Genomic DNA, 10,551 nt, shown 5'->3' on the forward strand with positions numbered 1-10,551 from the left:
GGCGAGAGTAGTACTAGGATGGGTGACCCCCTGAGAAGTCCTCGTGTTGCATCCTTTCTTTTTTTTTTTTAATTTAAATTTTGGTTTAATTTTGCCGGTTTGATCGGCGAATCTTTTTGTTTTTCCTCTTGGGAGAAAAAAGAAAGGGGGCGAGGCGCGGAGGCCCGCGTGCGGGGTGTGACGGGCGGCGCAGGAGAAAGAGGCTTAATAGAATATGGAGTGCTGGGAATGATGGATGTGATCATACCAGCACTAACGCACCAGCTCCCATCAGAACCCTGAAGTTAAACGTGCTTGTGCGAGAGTAGTACTAGGATGGGTGACCCCCTGGGAAGTCAACGTGTTGCATCCCTTAATTTTTCCTTTAAAATTCGATTTAATTTTGCCGGTTCGATCGGCGAGTCTTTTTGTTTTTCCTCTTGACGGAAACGAGAAAGGGGGTGAGGCGTGGTGGCGCGCGTGCGGGGTGTGACGGGCGGCGCAGGAGAAAGAGGCTTAAAAGAATTTGGAGTGCTGGGAATGACGGATGCGATCATACCAGCACTAACACACCAGATCCCATTAGAACTCCGAAGTTAAGCATGCTTGGAGAAGAGTAGTACTAGGATAGGTGACCCCCTGGGAAGTCCTCGTGTTGCATACCTTTCTTTTTTTTTTCTTTAAAATTTGGTTTAATTTTGCCGGTTCGATCGGCGAATCTTTTTATTTTTCCTCTTGACGAAAACGAGAAAAAGGCGACGCTCGGGGGCGCGCGTGCAGGGTGTGACGGGCGGCGCAGGAGAAAGAGGCTTAATAGAATTTGGAGTGCTGAGAATGACAGATGCGATTATACCAGAACTAACGCACCGGATCCCATCAGAACTCCGAAGCTAAGCGTGCTTGGGCGAGAGTAGTACAAGGATGGGTGACCCCCTGGGAAGTCCTCGTGTTGCATCCCTTCCTTTTTTTTCTCTTTAATATTCGGTTTAATTTTGTTGGTTCGATCGGCGAATCTTTTTGTTTTTCGTCTTGGCGGAAACGAGAAAGGGGGCAAGGTGCGAGGGCGCGCGTGCGGGGTGTGACGGGCGGAGCAGGCGAAAGAGGCTTAATAGAATTTGGAGTGCTGTGACTGACGGATGCGATCATACCAACACTAACGCACCCGATTCCATCAGAACTCCGAAGTTGAGCGTGCTTGAACGAGAGTAGTACTAGAATGGATGACCCCCTAGGAAGTCCTTGTGTTGCATCTGTTCCTTTTTTTTTCCTTTAAAATTCGGTTTAATTTTACCATTTCTATCGGCGAATCTTTTTGTTTTTCCTCTTGACGGAAATGAGAAAGGGGGCAGTGCGCCCGTGCGCGGTGTGACTGGCGGCGCTGGAGAAAGAGGCTTAATAGAATTTGGAGTGCTAAGAATGACGGATGCGATCATACCAGCACTAACGCATCGGATCCCATCAGAACTACAAAGTTAAGTGTTCTTGGGTGAGAGTCGTACTAGGATGGGTGACCCCCTGGGAAGTGCTCGTGTTGCATTCCTTCCTTTTTTTTTCCTTTAAAATTCGGTTTAATTTTGCCGGTTTCATCGGCGATTCTTTTTGTTTTTCCAGTTGACGGAAATTAGAAAGGGGGCGAGGCGCGGGGGCGCACGTGCGGGGTGTGACGGGCGGCGCAGGAAATACAGGCTTAATAGAATTTGGAGTATTGGGAATGACGAATGCAATCATACCAGCACTAACGCATCAGATCCCATTAGAACTCCCAAGTTAAGCGTGCTTGGGCGAGAGTAGTACTAGGATGGGTGACCTCCTGGGAAGTCCTCGTGTTGCATCGTTTCTTTTTTTTTCTCCTTTAAAATTTGGTTTAATTTTGCCGGTTCGATCGGTTAATATTTTTGTTTTTCCTCTTGACGGAAACGAGAAAAGGGGCGAGGAATGGGGGCGCGTGTGCGGGGTGTGACGGGTGGCGCAGGAGAAATAGGCTTAATAGAATTTGGAGTGCTGAGATTGACGGATGCGATCATACCAGCACTAACGCATCGGATCTCATTAGAACTCCGAAGTTAAGCGTATTTGGGCGAGAGTAGTACTAGGATAGGTGACCTCCTGGGAAGTCCTCGTGTTGCATCATTTCCTTTTTTTTCTCCTTTAAAATTTGGTTTAATTTTGCCGGTTCGATCGGCTAATATTTTTGTTTTTCTTCTTGACGGAAACGAGAAAAGGGGCGAGGTGTGGGGGAGCGCGTGCGGCGTGTGACGGGCGGCGCAGGAGAAAGAGGCTTAACAGAATTTGGAGTGCTGAGATTGACGGATGTGATCATACCAGCAATAACGCACCAGGTCCCATTAGAACTCCGAAGTTAAGCGTGCTTGACCGTTAGTAGTACTAGGATGGGTGACTCCCTGGGAATTCAACGTTTTGCATCCCTTCCTTTTTTTTTTGTTTAAAATTTGGTTTAATTTTACCGGTTCGATCGGCGAATGTTTTTGTTTTTCCTCTTGACGGAAACGAGAAAAGAGGCGACGCGCGAGGGCGCGCGAGCGTCATGTTACGGGCGGCGCAGGAGAAAGAGTCTTAATAAAATTTGGAGTGCTGGGAATGACGGATGCGATCATACCAGCACAAACGCACCGGATCCCATAAGAACTCCAAAGTTAAGCGTGCTTGGGCGAGAGTTCTACTAGGATGGGTGACCCCTTGGGAAGTCCTCGTGATGCATCCCTTCCTTTTTTTTCTTTAAAATTCGGTTTAATTTTGCAGGTCCGATCAGCGAATCTTTTTGTTTTTCCACATCACATAAACGAGAAAGGGGGCGAGGCGCGGGGTCGCGCGTGCGGAGTGTGACGGGCGGCGCAGGAGAAAGAGGCTTAATAGAATTTGGAGTGGTGGGAATTACGGATGCGATCATACCAGTACTAACGCATTGGATCCCATTAGAACTCCGAAGTTAAGCGTGCTTGAGCGAAAGTGGTTTTAGGATGGTTGACCCCCTGAGAAGTTCTCGTGTTGCATCCCTTCATTTTTTTCCTTTAAAATTCGGTTTTATTTTGCAGGTTCGATCGGCGAATATTTTTGTTTTTTCTCTTGACAAAAACAAAAAAGGGGTGAGGTGTGGGGGCACGCGTGCGGGGTGTAACTGGCGGTGCAGAAGAAAGAGGCTTAATAGAATTTGGAATGCTGAGAAAGACGGATGCGATCATAACAGCACTAACGCACCGTATCCCATTACAACTCAAAAGTTAAACGTGCTTGGGCGAGAATAGTACTAGGATGCGTGACCCCCTAGGATGTCTTCGTGTTGCATCCCTTCTTTCTTTTTTACTTTAAAATTCGGTTTAATTTTGCCGGTTCGATCAGCGAATCTTTTTGTTTTTCCTCTGGGTGGAAACGAGAAAGGGGGCAAGGCGCAGAGGCGCGCGTGCGGGGTGTGACTGGTGGCGCAGGAGAAAGAGGCATAATAGAATTTGGAGTGCTGGAAATGACGGATGCGATCATACCAGCACAAACGCACCGGATCCCATCAGATCTGCGAACTTAAGCGTGCTTGGGCGAGAGTAGTACTAGGATAGGTGACCCCCTGGGAAGTCCTCGTGTTGCATTCCTTCCTTTTTTTTTTCCTTTAAAATTCGGTTTTATTTTGCCGGTTCGATCGGCGAATCTTTTTGTTTTTCCTCTTTGATGAAACGAGAAAGGGGGCAAGGCGCAGGGGCGCGCGTGCGGGGTGTGACGGGCGGCGGAGGAGAAAGAGGTATAATAGAATTTGGAGTGCCGGGAATGAAGGATGCGATCATACCAGCACTAACTCACCGGATCCCATTAGAACCCCGAAGTTAATCGTGCTTGGGAGATAGTAGAACTATGATGGGTGACCCCCTAGGAAGTCCTCGTGTTGCATCTCTTCTTTTTTTTTTTCCTTTAAAATTCAGTTTAATTTTGCCGGTTCGATCGGCGAATCTTTTTGTTTTTCCTCTTAACGGAAACGAGAAAAGGGGCGATGCGCGGGGGCACGCGTGCTGGGTGTGACGGGCGGCGGAGGAGAAAGAGGTATAATAGAATTTGGAGTGCTGTGAATGAAGGATGCGATCATACCAGCACTAATTCACCGGATCCCATTAGAACCCCGAAGTTAATCGTGCTTGGGGATAGTAGCACTAGGATGGGTGACCCCCTGGGAAGTCCTCGTGTTGCATCTCTTCTTTTTTTTCCTTTAAAATTCAGTTTAATTTTGCCGGTTCGATCTGCGAATCTTTTTGTTTTTCCTCTTGACAGAAACAAGAAAAGGGCGACGCGCGGGGGCGCGCGTGCGGGGTGTGTCGGGCGGCACAGGAGAAAGAGGCATAATAGAATTTGAAGTGCTGGGGATGATGGATGCGATCATACCAGCACTAACGCACCGGATCCCATAAGAACTCCGAAGTTAAGCGTGTTTCGACGAGAGTAATACTAGGATAGGTGACCCCCTGGGAAGTCCTCGTGTTGCATCCCTTGCTTTTTTTTTCCTTTAAAATTTTGTTTAATTTTGCCAGTTCGATCAATGAATCTTTTCGTTTTTCCTCTTGACGAAAACGAGAAAAGGGACGACGCGTGGGGGCGCGCGTTCGAGGTGTGTCGGGCGGCGCCGGAGAAAGAGGTTTAATAGAATTTGGAGTGCTGAGAATGATGGATGCGATCATACCAGCACTAAATCACCGGATCCCATCAGAACTCCAAAGTTAAGCGTGCTTCGGCGAGTGTAGTACTAGGATGGGTGACCCCATGGGAAGTCCTCGTGTTGCATCTCTTTTCTTATATTTCCCTGAAAATTCGTTTTAATTTTGTCGGTTCGATCTACGAATCTTTTTATTTTTTCTCTTGGTGGAAACGAGAAAGGGGGCGAGGCACGGGGCGCGCGTGCGGGGTGTGACAAGCGGCGCAGGAGAAAGAGGCATAATAGAATTTGGAGTGCTGTGAATGACGGATGCGATCATACCAGCACTAACGCACCAGATCCCATCAGACCTCCAAAGTTAGCGTGCTTGGGCGATAGTGGTGTTGCATCCCTTCCTTTTTTTTTCCTTTAAAATTCGGTTTAATTTTGCCGGTTTGTTCGACGAATCTTTTTGTTTTTCCGCTTGGCGAAAATGAGGAAGGGGGTAAGGCGCAGGGGCGCGCGTGCGGGGTGTCACGGGCGGCGCAGGAGAAAGAGGCATAATAGAATTTGGAGTGTTGTGAATGACGGATGCAATCACACCAGCACTAACGCACCGGATCCCATCAGACCTCCAAAGTTAGCGTTCTTAGGCGAGAGTAGTACTAGGATGGGTGACCCCCTGGGAAGTCCTTGTGTTGCATCCCTTCCTTTTTTTTTTCTTTAAAGTTTGATTTAATTTTGTCGGTTCGATCGGCGAATCTTTTTGTTTTTCCTCTTGGTTGAAACAAGAAAGGGGGCGAGGCGCGGGGGCGTGCATGCGGGGTGTGACGGTAGGCGCAGGAGAAAGAGGCTTAATAGAATTTTGAGTGCTGGGAATGAAGGATGTGATCATACCAGCACTACCGCACTGGATTCCATTAGAACTCCGAAGTTAAGCGTGCTTGGGCGAGAGTAGTACTAGGATTGGTTACCCCCTGGGAAGTCGTCGTGTTGCATCCCTTCTTTTTTTTTCCTTTAAAATTCGGTTTAATTTTGCCGGTTCGATCGGCGTATCTTTTTGTTTTTCCTCTTGACGAAAACGAGAAAAGGGGCGAGGTGTGGGGGCACGCGTGTGGGGTGTGACGGCTGGCACAAGAAAAAGAGGCTTAATAGAATTTGGAGTGCTGGGAATGATGGATGCGATCATACAAGCACTAATGCACCGGATCCCATCAGAACTCCGAATTTAAGCGTGTTTGGGCGAGAGTAGTACTAGGATAGGTGAACCCCTGGGAAGTCCTCGTGTTGCATCCCTTGCTTTTTTTTTCCTTTAAAATTCTGTTTAATTTTGTCGGTTCGATCGGCGAATCTTTTTTTATTTTTCTCTTGGCGGTAACGATAGCGAGTTCGGGGTATGACGGGCGGCGCAGGAGAAAGAGGCTTAATAGAATTTCGAGTGCTGGGAATGAAGGATGCGATCATACCAGCACTAACTCACTGGATCCCATTAGAACTCCGAAATTAAGCTTGCTTGGGAGATAGTAGTACTAGGATGTGTGACCCCCTGGGAAGTCCTCGTGTTGCATCCCTTTTTTTATTTTTCCCTGAAAATTCTTTTTAATTTTGTCGGTTCGATCGGTGAATCTTTTTGTTTTTCCTCTTGGCGGAAACGAGAAAGTGGGGGAGGCGCGGGGGTGCGCGTGTGGGGTTTGACGGGCGGAGCAGAAGAAAGAGGCTTAATAAAATTTGTCGTGTTGGGAATGACGGATACGATCATACCAGCACTAACGCACCGAATTCCATCAGAACTCCGACGTTAAGCGTGCTTCAGCGAGAGTAGTACTAGGAAGGGTGACCCCTTGGAAAGTCCTCGCATTGCATTCCTTCCTTTTTTTGTCCTTAAAAATTTGGTTTAATTTTGCCGGTTCAATCGGCCAATCTTTTTGTTTTTCTCTTGACGGAAACAGGAAAAGGGGCGAGGCACGGGGCCGTGCGTGCGGGGTGTGACGGGCGGCGCAGGAGAAAGACGCTTAATAGAATTTGGAGTTTTGAGAATGACGGATGCGATCATACCAGCACTAACGCACCGGATCCCACCTGAACTCCGAAATTTAGCGCGCTTGGGTGAGTGTAGTACTAAGATGGGTGACCCCCTGGGAAGTCCTCGTGTTGCACCCCTTCCGTTTTTCTTTCCTCTAAAATTTGGTTTAATTTTGCCGGTTCGATCGGCGAATCTTTTTGTTTTTCCCCTTGACGGAAACGAGAAAGGGGGCGCGCGTGCGGGGTGTGACGGGTGGCGCAGGAGATAGAGTCTTAATAGAATTTGAATTGCTAGGAATGACGGATGCGATTATACCAGCACTAACGCACCGGATCCCATTAGAACTCCGAAGTTAAGCGTGTTTGGGCGAGAGTAGTACTAGGATGGGTAACCCCCTAGGAAGTCTTTGTGTTACATTCCTTCCTTTTTTTTTCCGTTGAAATTTGGTATAATTTTGTCGGTTCGATCGGCGAATCTTTTTGTTTTTCCTCTTGGTGGAAACGAGAAAAGGGGCGAGTTACGGGGGTCCGCTTGTGGGGTATTGACGGGCGGCGCAGGAGAGATAGGCTTAATAGAATTTGGAGTGCTGCGAATGACGGATGCGATCATACCAGCACTAACGCACCGGATCCCATCAGAACTCTGAAGTTAAGCGTGCTTGGGCGAGAGTAGTACTAGGATGCGTAACCCCCTGGGAAGTCCTCGAGTTGCGTCCCTTCCTTTTTTTTTTCCTATAAAATTCGGTTTAATTTTGCCGGTTCGATCTGCGAATCTTTTTGTTCTTCCTCTGGGCGAAAACGAGAAAGGGGGCAAGGCGCAGGGGCGCGCGTGCAGGGTGTGACGGTCGGCGGATGAGAAAGAGGCATAATAGAATTTGGAGTTCTGTGAATGACGGATGCGATCATACCAGCACTAACGCACCGGATCCCATCGGAACTTCGACGTTAAGCGTGCTTGGGCGAGAGTTGTACTAGGATGGGTGACCCCCTGGGAAGTCCTCGTGTTGCATCCCTTTCTTTTTCTTTCCTTTAAAATTTGGTTTAATTTTGTCGATTCGATCGGCGAATCTTTTCATTTTTCCCCTTGACGGAACGAGCAAGGGGGCGACACGGGGGCGCGCGCGTGCGGGGTGTGACGGGCGGCGTAGGAGAAAGAGGCTAAATATAATTTGGAGTGCTGGGAATGACGGATTCGATCATACCAGCACGAACGCACGGAATCCCATCAGAACTCCGAAGTGAAGCGTGCTTGGGCGAGAGTAGTACTAGGATGGGTGACCCCCTGGGAAGTCCTCGTATTGCTTCTCTTCCTTTTTTTTTCCTTTAAAATTTGGTTTAATTTTTCTGGTTCGACCTGCGAATCCTTTTGTTTTTCCTCTTGGCGGAAATGAGAAAGGGGGCGAGGCGCAGGGGGGTGCGTGCGGGGTGTGACGGGCGGCGCAGGAGAAAGAGGATTAATAGAATTTGGAGTTCTGGGAATGACGGATGCGATCATACCAGCACTAACACACCGGATCCCATTAGAACTCCGAAGTTAAGCGTGGTTGGGCGAGAGTAGTACTAGGATAGGTGACCCCCTGGGAAGTCCTCGTGTTGAATCGCTTCTTTTTTTCCCTTTAAAATTTGGTTTAATTTTTTCGGTTCGATAGGCGTATCTTTTTGTTTTTCCTCTTGGCGGAAACAAGAAAGAGGGCGAGGCGCGGAGGCCCGCGTAAGGGGTGTGATGGGCGGCGCAGGAGAAAGAGGCTTAATAGAATTTGGAGTGCTGTGAATGACGGATGCGATCATACCAGCACTAACGCACCAGATCCCATCAGAACTCCGAAGTTAAGCATGCTTGGGTAAGAGTTGTACTAGGATGGGTGACCCCTTGGAAGTTCTCGTGATGCATCCCATCCTTTTTTTTTCCTTTAAAATTTGGTTTAATTTTGCCGGTTCGATGGGCGAATCTTTTTGTTTTTCCTCTTGAAGTAAACGAGAAAGGGGGCGAGGCGCGGGGGCGCGCGAGCGGAGTGTGATTGGCGGCACAGGAGAAAGAAGCTTAATATAATTTTGAGTTCTGAGAATGACGGATGCGATTGTACTAGCACTAACGCATCGAATCTCATCAGAACTTCGAAGTTAAGAGCGCTTGGGCGAGAGTAGTACTAGGATGGGTGACCCCCTGGGAAGTCCTCATGTTGGATCCCTTTTTTTTTCCTTTAAAATTTGGTTTAATTTTGCCGGTTCGATCTGTGAATCTTTTTGTTTTTCCTCTAGACGGAAACGAGAAAGGGGGCGAGGAGCGGGGGCGCGCGAGCGGAGTGTGACGGGCGGCGCAAGAGAAAGAGGCTTAATAGAATTTGGAGTGGTAGGAATGACGTATGCGATCCTACCAGCACAAACGCATCGGATCTCATCAGAATTCCGAAGTTAAGCGGGCTTGGGCGAGAGTAGTACAAGGATGGGTGACCTCCAGGGAAGTCCTCGTGTTACATCCCCTACTTTTTTTTCTCCTTTAAAATTTGGTTTAATTTTGCCGGTTCGATCGGCGAATTCTTTTGTTTTTCCTCTTGGCGGAAATGAGAAAGGGGGCGAGGCGCAGGGGCGCTCGTGCGGGGTATGACGGGCGGCGCAGGAGAAAGAGCCTAAAAAGAATTTGGAGTGCTGGGAATAATGGATGCGGTCATACCAGAACTAACGTACCAGATCCCATCAGATCTTCGAAGTTAAGTGTGTTTGGGCGTGAGTAGTACTAGGATGGGTGATCCCCTGGGAAGTCCTCGTGTTGCATCCCTTCTTTTTTTTTTCCTTTAAAATTCGGTTTAATTCTGCCGGTTCGATCGGCGAATCTTTTTTTTTACCTCTTGGCGGAATCGAGAAAGGGGGCGAGGCGCGGAGGCCCACGTGCGGGGTGTGACGAGCGGCACAGAAGAAAGGGGCTTAATAGAATTTGGAGTCCTGGGAATGACGGATGCGATCATACTTGCACTGACGCACCGGATCCCATCAGAACTCCGAAGTTAAGCGTGCTTGAGCGATTGTAGGATGGGTGACCCCCTGGGAAGTCCTCGTGTTGCATCCCTTTCTTTTTTTTCCATTAAAATTCGATTTAATTTTTTCGGTTCGATCGGTGAATCTTTTTGTTTTTCCTCTTGGCGGAAACAAGAAAGAGGGCGAGGCGCGGAGGCCCGCGTAAGGGGTGTGATGGGCGGCGCAGGAGAAAGAGGCTTAATAGAATTTGGAGTGCTGGAAATGACGGATGCGATCATACCAGCACTAACGCCTCGGATCGCATCAGAACTCTTAAGCTAAGCGTACTTGGGCGAGAGTAGTACTAAGATGGGTGACCCCCTGGGTATTCCTTGTGTTGCATCCCTTCCTTTTTTTTTCCTTTAAAATTCTATTTAATTTTGCCGGTTCTATCGGCGAATCATTTTATTTTTCTCTTGTGGGAAATGAGAAATGGGGCGACGCGTGGGGGCGTGCGTGCGGCGTGTGACAGGCGGCGCAGGAGAAAGAGGCTTAACAGAATTTGGAGTGCTAGGAATTATGGATGCGATCATACCAGCACTAACGCACCGGATCCCATCAGAACTCCGAAGATAAGCGTGCTTGGGCGAGAGTAGTACTAGGATGGGTGACCACCCGGGAAGTCCTCGTGTTGCATCCCTTCCTTTTTCTTTCCTTTAAAATTCGGTTTAATTTTGCCGGTTCAATCGGCGAATCTTTTTGTTTTTCCTCTTGACGCAAACGAGAAATGGGGCGAGGCGCAGGGGCGTGCGTGCGGAGTGTGATGGGCGGTGCAGGAGAAAGAGGCTTAATAGAATTTGGAGTGCTGGAAATGACAGATGCGATCATACCAGCACTAACGCCTCGGATCCCATCAGAACTCTTAAGCTAAGCGTGCTTGGGCGAGAGTAGTACTAAGATGGGTGACCCCC

At 48.6% G+C, this 10,551-nt stretch overlaps 25 non-coding genes and 9 pseudogenes across 25 annotated transcripts; all 34 read left to right on the plus strand.

Moving 5' to 3' along the window:
* The first annotated feature begins 233 nt into the window (after nt 1-233).
* LOC124885985 lies at nt 234-352 on the plus strand. The gene has a single exon (XR_007043135.1). It is a non-coding gene; the product is annotated as a 5S ribosomal RNA (ribosomal RNA).
* A 172-nt stretch (nt 353-524) lies between these two features.
* On the plus strand, nt 525-643 carry LOC124886043. The gene has a single exon (XR_007043192.1). It is a non-coding gene; the product is annotated as a 5S ribosomal RNA (ribosomal RNA).
* A 175-nt stretch (nt 644-818) lies between these two features.
* LOC124886162 lies at nt 819-937 on the plus strand. The gene has a single exon (XR_007043250.1). It is a non-coding gene; the product is annotated as a 5S ribosomal RNA (ribosomal RNA).
* Nucleotides 938-1,113: 176 nt separating this feature from the next.
* Nucleotides 1,114-1,232, plus strand: LOC124886111 (annotated as a pseudogene).
* Nucleotides 1,233-1,400: 168 nt separating this feature from the next.
* On the plus strand, nt 1,401-1,519 carry LOC124886046. Its single transcript, XR_007043195.1, has one exon. It is a non-coding gene; the product is annotated as a 5S ribosomal RNA (ribosomal RNA).
* A 176-nt stretch (nt 1,520-1,695) lies between these two features.
* On the plus strand, nt 1,696-1,814 carry LOC124885961. The gene has a single exon (XR_007043111.1). It is a non-coding gene; the product is annotated as a 5S ribosomal RNA (ribosomal RNA).
* Nucleotides 1,815-1,991: 177 nt separating this feature from the next.
* LOC124885970 lies at nt 1,992-2,110 on the plus strand. Its single transcript, XR_007043120.1, has one exon. It is a non-coding gene; the product is annotated as a 5S ribosomal RNA (ribosomal RNA).
* A 177-nt stretch (nt 2,111-2,287) lies between these two features.
* On the plus strand, nt 2,288-2,406 carry LOC124886076 (annotated as a pseudogene).
* Nucleotides 2,407-2,582: 176 nt separating this feature from the next.
* Nucleotides 2,583-2,701, plus strand: LOC124885946. Its single transcript, XR_007043096.1, has one exon. It is a non-coding gene; the product is annotated as a 5S ribosomal RNA (ribosomal RNA).
* Nucleotides 2,702-2,875: 174 nt separating this feature from the next.
* Nucleotides 2,876-2,994, plus strand: LOC124886073 (annotated as a pseudogene).
* A 173-nt stretch (nt 2,995-3,167) lies between these two features.
* LOC124886131 lies at nt 3,168-3,286 on the plus strand (annotated as a pseudogene).
* Nucleotides 3,287-3,462: 176 nt separating this feature from the next.
* Nucleotides 3,463-3,581, plus strand: LOC124885969. The gene has a single exon (XR_007043119.1). It is a non-coding gene; the product is annotated as a 5S ribosomal RNA (ribosomal RNA).
* A 177-nt stretch (nt 3,582-3,758) lies between these two features.
* Nucleotides 3,759-3,877, plus strand: LOC124886097 (annotated as a pseudogene).
* A 177-nt stretch (nt 3,878-4,054) lies between these two features.
* LOC124886103 lies at nt 4,055-4,172 on the plus strand (annotated as a pseudogene).
* A 173-nt stretch (nt 4,173-4,345) lies between these two features.
* LOC124885977 lies at nt 4,346-4,464 on the plus strand. The gene has a single exon (XR_007043127.1). It is a non-coding gene; the product is annotated as a 5S ribosomal RNA (ribosomal RNA).
* A 176-nt stretch (nt 4,465-4,640) lies between these two features.
* On the plus strand, nt 4,641-4,759 carry LOC124886316. The gene has a single exon (XR_007043402.1). It is a non-coding gene; the product is annotated as a 5S ribosomal RNA (ribosomal RNA).
* A 436-nt stretch (nt 4,760-5,195) lies between these two features.
* Nucleotides 5,196-5,313, plus strand: LOC124886058. Its single transcript, XR_007043207.1, has one exon. It is a non-coding gene; the product is annotated as a 5S ribosomal RNA (ribosomal RNA).
* A 176-nt stretch (nt 5,314-5,489) lies between these two features.
* LOC124885993 lies at nt 5,490-5,608 on the plus strand. The gene has a single exon (XR_007043143.1). It is a non-coding gene; the product is annotated as a 5S ribosomal RNA (ribosomal RNA).
* A 175-nt stretch (nt 5,609-5,783) lies between these two features.
* On the plus strand, nt 5,784-5,902 carry LOC124886001. The gene has a single exon (XR_007043151.1). It is a non-coding gene; the product is annotated as a 5S ribosomal RNA (ribosomal RNA).
* A 156-nt stretch (nt 5,903-6,058) lies between these two features.
* Nucleotides 6,059-6,177, plus strand: LOC124886082 (annotated as a pseudogene).
* Nucleotides 6,178-6,353: 176 nt separating this feature from the next.
* On the plus strand, nt 6,354-6,472 carry LOC124886109 (annotated as a pseudogene).
* Nucleotides 6,473-6,647: 175 nt separating this feature from the next.
* LOC124886040 lies at nt 6,648-6,766 on the plus strand. Its single transcript, XR_007043189.1, has one exon. It is a non-coding gene; the product is annotated as a 5S ribosomal RNA (ribosomal RNA).
* A 164-nt stretch (nt 6,767-6,930) lies between these two features.
* On the plus strand, nt 6,931-7,049 carry LOC124885956. The gene has a single exon (XR_007043106.1). It is a non-coding gene; the product is annotated as a 5S ribosomal RNA (ribosomal RNA).
* A 177-nt stretch (nt 7,050-7,226) lies between these two features.
* On the plus strand, nt 7,227-7,345 carry LOC124885934. The gene has a single exon (XR_007043084.1). It is a non-coding gene; the product is annotated as a 5S ribosomal RNA (ribosomal RNA).
* A 177-nt stretch (nt 7,346-7,522) lies between these two features.
* Nucleotides 7,523-7,641, plus strand: LOC124885987. Its single transcript, XR_007043137.1, has one exon. It is a non-coding gene; the product is annotated as a 5S ribosomal RNA (ribosomal RNA).
* A 175-nt stretch (nt 7,642-7,816) lies between these two features.
* On the plus strand, nt 7,817-7,935 carry LOC124885966. The gene has a single exon (XR_007043116.1). It is a non-coding gene; the product is annotated as a 5S ribosomal RNA (ribosomal RNA).
* Nucleotides 7,936-8,111: 176 nt separating this feature from the next.
* LOC124885979 lies at nt 8,112-8,230 on the plus strand. The gene has a single exon (XR_007043129.1). It is a non-coding gene; the product is annotated as a 5S ribosomal RNA (ribosomal RNA).
* A 174-nt stretch (nt 8,231-8,404) lies between these two features.
* Nucleotides 8,405-8,522, plus strand: LOC124886027. Its single transcript, XR_007043177.1, has one exon. It is a non-coding gene; the product is annotated as a 5S ribosomal RNA (ribosomal RNA).
* A 176-nt stretch (nt 8,523-8,698) lies between these two features.
* On the plus strand, nt 8,699-8,817 carry LOC124886069. Its single transcript, XR_007043218.1, has one exon. It is a non-coding gene; the product is annotated as a 5S ribosomal RNA (ribosomal RNA).
* Nucleotides 8,818-8,989: 172 nt separating this feature from the next.
* Nucleotides 8,990-9,108, plus strand: LOC124886064. The gene has a single exon (XR_007043213.1). It is a non-coding gene; the product is annotated as a 5S ribosomal RNA (ribosomal RNA).
* Nucleotides 9,109-9,285: 177 nt separating this feature from the next.
* LOC124886002 lies at nt 9,286-9,404 on the plus strand. Its single transcript, XR_007043152.1, has one exon. It is a non-coding gene; the product is annotated as a 5S ribosomal RNA (ribosomal RNA).
* A 175-nt stretch (nt 9,405-9,579) lies between these two features.
* LOC124886096 lies at nt 9,580-9,692 on the plus strand (annotated as a pseudogene).
* A 175-nt stretch (nt 9,693-9,867) lies between these two features.
* Nucleotides 9,868-9,986, plus strand: LOC124886070. Its single transcript, XR_007043219.1, has one exon. It is a non-coding gene; the product is annotated as a 5S ribosomal RNA (ribosomal RNA).
* Nucleotides 9,987-10,161: 175 nt separating this feature from the next.
* Nucleotides 10,162-10,280, plus strand: LOC124885926. Its single transcript, XR_007043076.1, has one exon. It is a non-coding gene; the product is annotated as a 5S ribosomal RNA (ribosomal RNA).
* The last annotated feature ends 271 nt before the right edge of the window (nt 10,281-10,551 follow it).

Source organism: Capsicum annuum, chromosome 7 (genome assembly GCF_002878395.1).
Source record: "Capsicum annuum cultivar UCD-10X-F1 chromosome 7, UCD10Xv1.1, whole genome shotgun sequence".
Classification (NCBI taxonomy): domain Eukaryota; kingdom Viridiplantae; phylum Streptophyta; class Magnoliopsida; order Solanales; family Solanaceae; genus Capsicum; species Capsicum annuum.